The sequence below is a fragment of the Ctenocephalides felis genome, unplaced genomic scaffold (assembly GCF_003426905.1).
Source record: "Ctenocephalides felis isolate EL2017-DRISC unplaced genomic scaffold, ASM342690v1 CF-g0.4_SCAFFOLD_00845, whole genome shotgun sequence".
Lineage (NCBI taxonomy): Eukaryota > Metazoa > Arthropoda > Insecta > Siphonaptera > Pulicidae > Ctenocephalides > Ctenocephalides felis.
The window spans coordinates 74,968,040-74,980,295 of record NW_020536999.1 but is presented as its reverse complement, the minus strand read 5'-3'; positions in this window follow the sequence as shown (position 1 = coordinate 74,980,295).

Sequence of the window (12,256 nt, the reverse complement as noted above, 5' to 3'; positions counted from 1 at the left end):
TTGGCAATTTCAGTGGTTCTGGTGTTGCAGTTGTACTTTCTTCTAGAAGTGGATTCGTGAGTTTTTCTTTTACTTCAATTTAGGGCTGATTATTCTTTACCAACGAAACATTTGGTTTCTCGACTGGTTGGGGTTCATTTTTGGCAGGAACTGCAATTACTGGTGTTAAGGCAGGTGGTTCAGACACTTGTAGTGACTTCGGGAATTTTGTCTTGTTCATTCCCTTCATCCAATGTATTTTCTAATATAGCTGATTTCTGCAGCTCCTCCGAGTTTTTACACATTCGTTTGAATGTGTAAAAAGAGTCAACATTATGGACGCAGTCCAAACAAATATGTTTAGATAAATGGTCATTTTGCGATATCTGTACATCCACACAATATTTTAATTTCAAAAATATGGTTTTCAATTCCAACAAAGAAGTCTTTTGTGTATCATTCAAATCTGGTGCTCCCAAATACATATAACCACTACCATGATTTAAACACAATCTACACAAGTCTCTAGACATTTTAAAACAAAACTTAAAATTAAATTATTAAAAAATCACATTAAAAAATAAATAAATGACATTTCTAATTCCAATATTCCATGCAAATCGGAGCACAGTAAAAAAAATCAGACCCAAAACACTCCATTGACTGGAGTAGAGAGTCAATTTGGAAAACGTACTCGGCAAGCTCAAAAACTCTATGATGGAAGATTGAATAGGACCATGAACAGCATATGATGGACAATATGAATTTAAGAGAACAAGTAGCAAATACACGAACCAATGAAAGTTTAGAGAGACGTACTCAACGACTGAGAGATAATGCATTAAGAAGTCGAGAGGTGCAACGAGGTGCGACCGCGCCCATAGAGAAAATAATCAACGGCGAGTTAATAATTACAGAGCGGATGTGCATCACTTGAGCGCCTGGCGTTTAATTATGATCCTGAAATTGATTATTCATCACACTCTTTAATTGCCATTGGTAATATGGACAGAGTATGTAAACATTGCCATGCTCTAAAATTCAAAGGAAAATCAGCAGGTCTCTGTTGCGCATCTGGGAAAATAACAACACCACTGGAACCTTCAAAAACCCTACTAGATACAACAACGTCTCAATCAAAAATTTTACTTAAAAAAAATTCGCAAATTTAATTCATGTTTTCAGATGACGTCGTTTGGTGCAACGAAAGTATTTGAAAATGAAGATGGTCGAAATTTCAAATCAAGATTTAGGATACAAGGTCGGTCATTGTTTCCCATGCCTGATGCAGATCCGAAATTCTTACAGAACGGTTCGAAGCGAGTAGTAAATACAACAAAAGTGTTACATAAGGATCGATGAGTAAGGTACGACTCAAATAGAAATAATTCTTAACAATGGAGTATGAACAGTTTGAACCCGGCGGAGCATCAATACCTGTAGCTATAGATAAGAAGAACAATAGCACGGAGGTTGAAACAGGTATTCAAATCGGTAAATCGATCTATGTTATCAATGTGGACCGGCCGGGGTCCCGTGGTAAGAACGTGGGCTAGCAAATCCTAGTCCCGGGTTCGAATCCAACTTCGGTCGGTTCGGTATCAAAAGCAGCATACCAGATACCAAATTTTCACTAAAAATCATAGATTTCAAATATGATTTCAAGTGAAAATGGCCTTTCGTGGGCATAGCTGTAGCGGCAACATGTCACTTGGAAGTAAAGAGGTACTAAGATTGTATCGCTTTGAAATAGAAAGGAAGTCGAGTTGTATCCCTATACAACAGAAAAATGTAAGGACTCTGACATCGTGCAACCATGATTGAGTGCATTTTCAACTCAACCCACGGACCTGCCCTTGAAGAAATATTCGTGAAAAGAAAAATGTAATAAACAGTAAAAATATGTAAAGAAAAAGTAAAATATATGTAGCATGTAAGAAAAAAGCAAATAATTAGTAATAAAGTTTAAAAAAAAAAAAAAATGATGAAGTCTATGATGAATGTGAACGGTCGTTTCTCACCTCGGTCACTTGTTGTAACACTTTTGCTATTCAATGATTTCGGAGTTTTACTCCCACTCGCCAGGGGCCGGCAAACTCTCTTTATTTACTAAATCTTTCTTATCATCCTTCGCAGGTGCTTTGAATACCAATTCTTTTAATGACTTCTGTTTGTTTTCCGAAGACGAATTCCTCGCGGGTGCTTTTTTAGATGGCACTGCTCTAATAGGCGCTTTTGTTAACGGGGGTGGTATATAATATTAGTATAAGATATTAAAAAAAAAACGTAGAGGTGGATACAGGACGTCTGTCGGGTCATCTAGTATATATATATATATATATATACTAATTGCAATAATTATTGATACATGAATGATTTCGATGAATGGTAGTGGAAAGCATTGGGTCAAAATATTTCTTCCATTGTAAATAGTAAAATAAGAAATGACTTCGGCCTTGGCGTAAATGCACATTATTATCCTCAACTAGGAGACTATTTATTAAAACATATAAATATATTGCCACTATAGTCAGGTGTATCAAGAACAAAATTTGGAAATGGTCCAGTGCAGGGGTAGAAGCTGTATTCAATATATTAACAAATTATGTTTTTTCTAAATTTATAGTTAGGGCAGATATTTTTGTGCAAACGCATATTAATTATATCAATAGCAAAATTAAACTGGATCATATTAATAAACCTACAATGACATCCGAATGTTCTAATGTAAAATGTCCACCTTGTGCTACTGGAGACTTACCAACCAATCAATATTAGTAATGTAATGATAATGATATTATAAAAGATTTTAAAAAAAATATATAAATTTAATAAATTTTATATTTATTGCAGATGTTTTATTTATAGTCATCGGGAGTTATATTCTATTATATTTAAAATTTATTTCGATTTATGCATGCCGGTATTGCCAAAAGCACAGTTAAATAAATATTAACCCTCCGTCGGTCGGATATTTTTTCACCTTCGGACGGTCGGAAAAGTCTGGCTGGACCACCATTCATTTTACATGCATTTATATGAGATAAATGAGTTCTTGTTGAGTTATATATTAACGATTATTAGTAGTGAATATTTATAGTTTAGATTTTTTCTTTTTTTACCGTCTTTTGCATGTGTTGAGCTTGCTAATAATAAAAAAAATTATATATTATATTATAATATATAAAAAAAATCAAAGAATATAAAAAAATCGTTGCTTTTTTATTATTTTTATTTTTCTGTTTTATATCAATGAAAAACAATATTTATTCTTTTTCGGCGCCTTTGAAATGAATGTGAAATTCTAATGAAAACGAAATGAGGTGCGTCGCCTTTGAAATGAGCTGTAAAATTCAAGTTGAAAATATAATTTCACTACAGATTGGCCAAAAAAAAAAATTTGAACGCAGTACGGGTAGAAAAATTGTTGATAATGTGCGCATTACTCATCCGATTTTCAGTGTTAGCGATTACCAATAAGTTTGGTAGGTTTTCAAGGAACTCTCGTCGTGAAAATACTAACATTCATGTTACAACACATAGCAAAGAATATATACAACGCAGTTTGAATAGAAAATACCATGAAAAAAAAACAAAATACTGGTTTACATATATCAAAAAGCGTATATTTCATACAAAATGTATGGGTGGTCTAGGCAGACCTTTCCGACCGTTCGAAGTATAAAAAAGTTAATATCCTTATAATTATCCTTCTGTACATTTTTTCGTCCGGATTTTTTCATTGATCGACAGCTAATGAAATTTTAGGAAAAGTCAAGAAATTTCAAGTCGATAGCATTACTAGAAGTATTTTTTTTTTAAATTGAAGTCGAAAAAAGTCTGGCCAGACCACGCCGACCGACGGAGGGTTAAGAGTATTGCTGCTAGAAGTGTGTTTATGCATTGCTTACACTACATGATGGCGGGATGTTAGAATAGAATGCACAAAAACTATATATTCATTTCATCAAATATAATAATAAAATTAATTAATTGATCAATTTTGATATTATATTCTGAATTTCAATATATATCGCTAATTGAATTTGTAAAATTGTAATAAATATCATGTTATTAAAAATGTATGAAGTGAAGTTTCCAGAGTCATGCCCGTTGAAAAGTGGAAACAGTTAATTTTTATAGGTGGTAATACTTCCGTCGTCCAACCTGAACGAAGTAGAAGTGTCATGGAATCATCAAAAAGAAATTTGTTCATTTTGGAATCGTACTTTGCGGAGACCACATCATAATTCCAAAAAGTGTTACTATTATCAAATTAAAAAAAACAATTAATAAATTTTAAAGCATATTTATTATCCATTCATAGGACTTGAGTTAACTGTCGAGAATTCAAAAAACATTGAAAATGTCTATAACAACCGATAATTTGAATATCCCTAAATGTGAAACTTGTAGTAAAATATTTACTACAAAATTCAATTTAAATCGACATAAAGTGATTCACAGTGACGAATTACTATTTAAATGTGAAGTATGTCAGAAAACATTTTCGCAAAAAAATATATTACAGAAACACCAAAATGTGCATTGTACACGACGTACATTTGAATGTAAAATTTGCAATAAAAAGTTTGCAATAAACGTTAATTTAATTAGACATAAAGTGATTCACGGAGAAGAGTTACCATTTAAATGTAATGTATTCCAAAAAAGATTTGCGCAGAAAGTTACATTACAGAAACATGGAAAGGTCCATAGTGAAGATCGTCCATTTGAATGCCAAATTTGCTACGAATCCTTCAAAAAGAAGTTTTTTTTAAAGAGACATCTAAATACTCATGCTGTTGATGTACCTTTTAAATGTCGTATATGCCATCAAATGTTTGTGAATAAAATCACATTTTTAGCACATCGAAAAACGCATACCGTAGAACGTCCTTTTAAATGCCTAACTTGTAACAAAACATTCACAAAAAAAACATAACCTAAAACAGCATTTCAGAATACATTCTGGGAAGAGACCATTCGAATACGATTTATGCAATAAAAATTCAAACAAAAGATTACATTAATGAAGCATAAAAATATTCATTTGAATGAATTTCCCTGCGAGTGTAATTTGTGCGAAAAGGCAACCTTTAAAACAAATGGCAACCTTAGAGAACATGTAGATTTAGATAAAGGCGAAAAACGGTTCAAATGTGGTATATGTGATAAAAATTTTAGGCAAAAAATCGCCCTAATAGAACATGAGAAGGTTCACACAAATGAGCGTTCTCATAAATGCAATATTTGCAACAAGACCTTCAGAAAGAAATGGAATCTAACGCAGCATGAGATAATTCATAAGGATGAAAAACCCTTTGAGTGTGAAATATGTAAAAAGCAGTTTACGCAAAAAAAGACTTTAATACAACACCGAATAGTACATCTCAAATAACACCGTGGATTGTGAATTTACCATCTTATAATTTATCTTTATAACTTTCCAAGAATTTCATTAATTTATTATTATTTATTTATTATATTTATATAATAAATATAATAAAGTATATAATAAAGTCTGTTCAAAAAGTACCCGGAATTTTCGTTTTTTCAAAAAAATATTTATTTATTCGTCTACATTAATGTGGTCCCCTTCAAAGTAGTCCCCCCCAGATATAATACACTTATGCCAGCGTTTTTTCCAATTTTCGAAGCACCCTTGATATTCACTTTTTGATATGTCCTTGAGCACTCTCAGCGATTCGGCCTTTATTTCTTCAATCGAGGAAAACCGCCGTCCTTTCATGGGTCTCTTCAACTTTGGGAATAGGAAAAAGTCACACGGAGCCATATCTGGTGAATATGGAGGTTGGGGCATGACTACGGTATTGTTTTTGGCCAAAAAATTACGAACAAGCAACGACGAGTGAGCAGGTGCGTTATCGTGGTGCAACAGCCATGAATTGTTTTTCCATAAATCGGAGCGTTTTTTTCGGATTGCTTCACGCAAACGTCGCATCACTTCAAGGTAATACTCCTTATTAACCGTACGACCTTGTGGTAAGAACTCTTGATGCACTATGCCGTTATAATCAAAGAAAACAGTAAGCAAAACCTTGACATTCGATCGAACTTGACGTGCTTTTTTCGGTCTTGGCTCACCTGGGCTCTTCCATTGGGACGATTGGGCTTTGGTTTCGACATCATAACCGTACACCCATGTTTCATCACCAGTTATGACCCTTGCAAGCAAACTTGGATCGTTGTTGACGTCATTTAACAGCTCTTGAGCGATGTTCATGCGATTGCTTTTTTGGTCAAAATTTAGCAGTTTTGGAATGAATTTTGCTGCCACTCGTTTCATGCCCAAAACATTTGAAAAAATGTTATGACATGAGCCAATTGATATGCCAACTTCATCAGCAACTTCTCTAATTGTGATTCGGCGATCATTCATAACCATTTTTTCCACTTCTTTCACATTTTCATCGTTTGTTGACGTGCTGGGTCGACCGGAGCGTTCGTCATCTTCAACGTCTTCGCGGCCATCTTGGAAACGCTTATACCACTCGTAAACACTTGTTTTTTTCATAGCAGACTCACCATAGGCTTTTTGTAACATTTCACACACTTTGTTACACTTTATTTCATTTTTTACGCAAAATTTAATACAAATCCTTTGACTTTTCAATTCTTCCATTGTAAAAATCGCCGAGCTCAGAAAAACACGTCGAACCTTAGCGACTACCACAGACAAAGTAAACAGTGAATATAGCTGAAAATTTCTTCATACTTTAGGGGCATGTATACCAACACAATAAAAAAAAAATTTTGACAATCAGACACTCCAGACCCGCGAAATTTAAAAATTCCGGGTACTTTTTGAACACACCTCGTATATATATATATATATATATATATATATATATATATATATATATATATATTATTTTCATACCTCAGTCAGACAGAGGTATGACAGATTATGTAAACAGTTTTCATATTTTGTATATACATTTTATTTGACTATATTATTATTATCTATTATAATAGCATTTGTAGAACAAATAATTAGCCATTATGACATTCCTTTTAAAATTTTAACTGATCAAGGCACTAATTTTTAAGTACACTTGCAAAATTGAACACCAGTTGCCAAATTTTAAAAATTGAAAAGCTCCAAACAAGTTGTTACCATTCAGAATCTAATGGTGCTTTAGAACGGCCCCACATAACCTTAATAGAATATTTAAGAAGTTTTATACAAATCGATCAATCAGATTGGGACATTTGGCTGCCTTATGCCATGTTTACTTATAACACAACACCACATATGTCAACAGGTTTCAGTCCTTTTAGACTAGTTTTTGGCTACAATCCCGAACTACCTTCCTCACTTCTAAAACCCAAATCACCTCCATATACGTTCGATGATTGTGCACAAGAAATTAAGTTTAGAATAAAATCAGCCGTAGATATCGTGAGACAAAATTTAATCTCCTCTAAAACCTCTTCTAAAAGTTATTATGATAAAAATTCAAAAGAAATTGAGTTTAAGGTAAAAGGAAAAACACGAAAACTGATAATACCATGGAATGGACCATTTGAAGTATTATCTAAAAATTCACCTGTGAACTATGCTTTGTTATGTGGTCCGAAATCAGTTTATGATAAAAATTCAAAAGAAATTGAGTTCAAGGTAAAAGGAAAAACACGAAAACTGATAATATCATGGAATGAACCATTTGAAATATTATCTAAAAATTCACCTGTGAACCATACTTTGTTGTGTGATCCGAAATCAGTTAAAGACCACAATAATAGAATTAAGCCTTTTGAAATATAATAAATTAATGCAACATTTATTATTATACAATGTATTAAGTTTTATCTTTATTATTATGCTATATTTAAAATTATGTTTGTTAGTTTTCAATTTCATTTATATGTATATATTACATACTTAGGATTAAGACCATTTCTAATAAAATTTGTAATTTTATGTTAAAATGTTTTAAGAATTTCTGATTTATCTTAGCTTTCCTTTGGCACCATAATCTCTCTAAGGGGGATGGTGTTATGCCATCTGGCAACTGTCAAGACATTAATGCATCTGTCAAGTCAGACTAACCAAGATCAAGTTAATTAATGTATGTACATTATCTGGATATTCTGGAAAGCAAGGATCTCGAGGCTCCCTCTCACCATTCACGGACGTCGTTGAACAAGCATCTATATTTTTTTCTAATAACGTATATAATTTTTTACAAGATAATAAATCTCTAGTATTTTATTCTGTGTTTGATTTGTTGCTATTTTAAATTGATTCCACGCTGATGGCATAACAATATACATATATAAATTTAGTGTCACGTTGGATGTGGATTCCATTTAGACGGTACAGTATATTAAAAATCTCAATTTATAGCCAAAATTTCACATTATTGACAAAAATTTTTTGACTTATCTACGAGAAATCGTAGAGTCAGCTTGAGCTCTGTCGAGAGTCTAGTCTAGACCAAAGACCATAAAGCAACGAACATGTATGAAATCAAATTTATAAACGAATAGTTTATGAAATCGTTGTCCAACACTTACGAAAGAAATACAATGAAGCATCTAGTGTTTCTTTCATGAACTTATAAGTAGTGGATCGAGATATATAAAATAAATAACCAATTAATTTTCCATAATTATTTATTACAATATTTTATGTGATTCTAGTTATAATCTGATTCAAAATTACCTTTATTAATAATTATAACGTCTATAATAAAAAATCTATAATATATGTTCCAATAATTTTTGAAAAACAAAATTATAGATATTAACTGTATTTTTTGAAACAAATAAAATATATGTACGTTATGTACTAAATATTTTGTGAGCTTTTTTATTTTATTATAAGCGATTATTGATAACAAATAAAACAGTTATTTATATTTTTGTTCTTTGGAATTTCTTAGAATAAATATTAAAGATATAGATTTCATACTTTATGCGCAATAATAATATCTTTCTTCAATTTTAGTTTCAATAAATTCAATATAGATTATAATGAATTCATTTTGATATATTAATTGGAATTATTCTGTATATTTTTTTTTTTAAAACGCTATGATTATAATAAGTAGCAGATGTTCGAATATGCGGTACCTTGGAAAAACCTAGGTCTGGCGTCCAAAAGGATTAATAAATACTATCATATTCGCATATTGTTAGGCTATAATTATAATATTGCAGCATATTAAAAGATAATAAACTTGCAACAAGCGTAAAGTCGTTTAATTTTGGAAAAGCATGTATTTACATAAATTATAGTGCATAAATACGTGCTTGTATGTTTTAAAAGCTCCCATTAATGCAAATTCATATAATGCAACAAATTTTCGTAGGACTGTTTGTATGAGGAGATACGTGTAGCAAGTCAGTGACAAATTTAAATAAGTAGTATATTTCGTTTTTTTTTATTCAAAAAAATGGCACCTCTCGAAACACCAATGTTGTGTGGCATCATTTTGAAAAAATTGATACTACAAAAGCACAGTGCAATGTATGTAAACAGCTCCTGAACTATAGTTCAACCACGGCCAATTTAAACAGCCATTTAAAAAGGTAACACATTTTTACGTATGTTTCTTTAGAAGTATCTGTGTTAGGAACATCTCAGCAGAAGCAGACTCGCCTTTCACTCTATGTGGGAAGCACCAAAGAAACAGTACCGTGCTGCAGCAGTTCACACAGCAACGTACAAATGCGCACCAAAGGATTTTGTGCACTTTTATTACGAAAAAGATCAGCAACGAACAGAAAAAAATGATTGATAATGATCTAATGAATATGTTCATTAACAGTTTCCATCCATTTTCTGGATTCGCTAGATTCCAGGATATGTTCCTTCACCGTTTCAGGATCTATGCTGGAGGAAAAATATCATAATGCAGTTAAAGGTGTAAAAGAGAAAATTTTAGAAGCGAAAACTTTTTGCATAACCCTAGATTTTTGGACATCCAGGGCTACAGAGTCGTTTGCGCCTACTATAGGTCATTATATTACAGAAGACTACAAATTAAAAAATATGCTTCTCAGATGCTGCCAAATTGAAGGGACGCATACATCAGAGAATATAGCAAAAGAGATACAAAGACTGCTCACTGAGTATAATTTGCAGCAAAAAGTTAATTTTGCCATAGGCGATAACGCTTACAGTATGACAAAGGCAATAAAAAATAGTTTGGAAATAAAGCATCACGGATGTTATGCACACTCAATAAATTTAATAGTGAACGATGGACTAAAATTAATTAAAAATGAAATTGATGTTAATAAAATAGTAAGTTACTTTAGAAGAAGTGTTACTGCTTCTGAAAAGCTTCAGAAGAATCAACTACAAATATACGGACAAACCAAAAAATTACTCCAAGACATTGATACAAGATGGAATTCAACTTTTTATATGGTTCAACAATTTGTGGAACTAGAAGATGCAATTAAAATGACCATGAGCAATATTAGAAACACCAGTAACACCAGAAATGTGGAAAATGTTAAAACAATTATGCTTAATATTGAAACCATTTGAAAATATAACTAATTCTATAAATGGCGAGAACTATTTAACGGGAAGCTTAGCGATCGTTCTAACAAGATGCTTGAATGAGTCTTGCTCAAAAATCTTGCTTAGAAAAGTCTTGCTGTCTATTATTAGAAAAATAACCGAAATACTGAAGTCAAGAATTAATGATAGATTTTCAAATGTTGAGAGGAGTGAAACATTTGGAATATCTGCATTAATGGATCCAAGATTTAAGTTACAGGGATTTTCCAATATAAAAAATGCAAACTTTAGTAAGGGACACCTACAGCAAATTGTGGTAAATATCAACGAAGAAACAAACAATGGCTGAGTGTGAGGTTTTACCAGAACCATCAATTGAGGACACCGATGAGTATAACCCATGGTTTATTCTAAGCAGCTTGGTAGGTACGTCATCACGTCAATCAGGGGCAGGGATAATACTAACCGACAGAAGATCGAGACTGAGAAGCACGAAAGTAGAGAAATTATTATTTTTGAATGTATTTCAAGACCAAATCTAACACATATTTGAAACCATTATACTAAATGAATTATATATAAAATTGTCAATTATAATTTAATACTAATACATTTGTTTAAAATTTATATATGGAAATAATTTGTTTAATTTGCAAGACTTTACTCGAACTGCCATTTACATTAATTTTGATTACAGGTTTTACACAAAGTGATGCATGGTATATAAACTTGTTAGTTAATAACTTACATAAATAGTATAATTTACGTTTTTAATTATTAATCTTTTTAACATAATTTTTTTAAACCTTTCGTTTCAGATAAATGTCACCTCTGTTTCTTTGTGAACAAATGTTTTCAATGGTTAATAATTGTATCATAAAATTCTCACAACATTTGCTTTGTAACAAGTAAATCAATTTTTCATTTTTCATAAAATAGCTATTTCCATATAACATGTAAATTTTATGTTTTCATGACTATATGGCTTTGCTGTAACGAAAATATTTAAATTTTTTAAATTACACCTAAGAATTAATGATAAATGTCATAACAATTGACAACGCCAACTTGACAATTTATAAGAACTAACATATTACCGACTTTCAATGGAACAGTTATTTCAACTATCAGTTTCTTAACGTTGCTAGCGTTGAATCGTTAAAAATAACTATAGTTGAAAAATAACTAGTTATTTAACTAGTTGACGAAAACCCGTTAACCGTTTCGTTTCGTTGAGGGCAAAACCGTCAACGACCCACCTCTAGTGTAGTGGCTGTTTGTAGCGTGTGTTGTGTGTGTGTGATTTCACACCAGCCGTGCGAGACGCGATCGCGATACACGCTCAGTTAGAATTTGAAAACTCACTGATACGCATCAATTTGTAGTTGATAATTTTCAATAATAATTGATATTTAATCATATTATTGATCTAAGGTACTTAGTACGTTGAAAATTCAGTGCGTTCAATGAAGATTGAATCAGAAGTAGCATTAAGATAGAGTTTTTTCACTCGGATTGGAATAATATGGTAAGGAAAGGCAAGGCATATTATTCATAAGATACCCGATCAATACTTTATTTATTGATAACATGTCGCAATGGCGTTTTACCTTAAATATCAATATAATATAAAGATCAATATTTTATTAATAACTTATTATTTTAACGAGTTTTTCTGTTTTATATTTAGGGTGTTATAGGATATTATAAGATGAGGCATATCTTATATATAAAAATGAATCGCAAAATATGTTGGTAAGCGCATAACTCAAC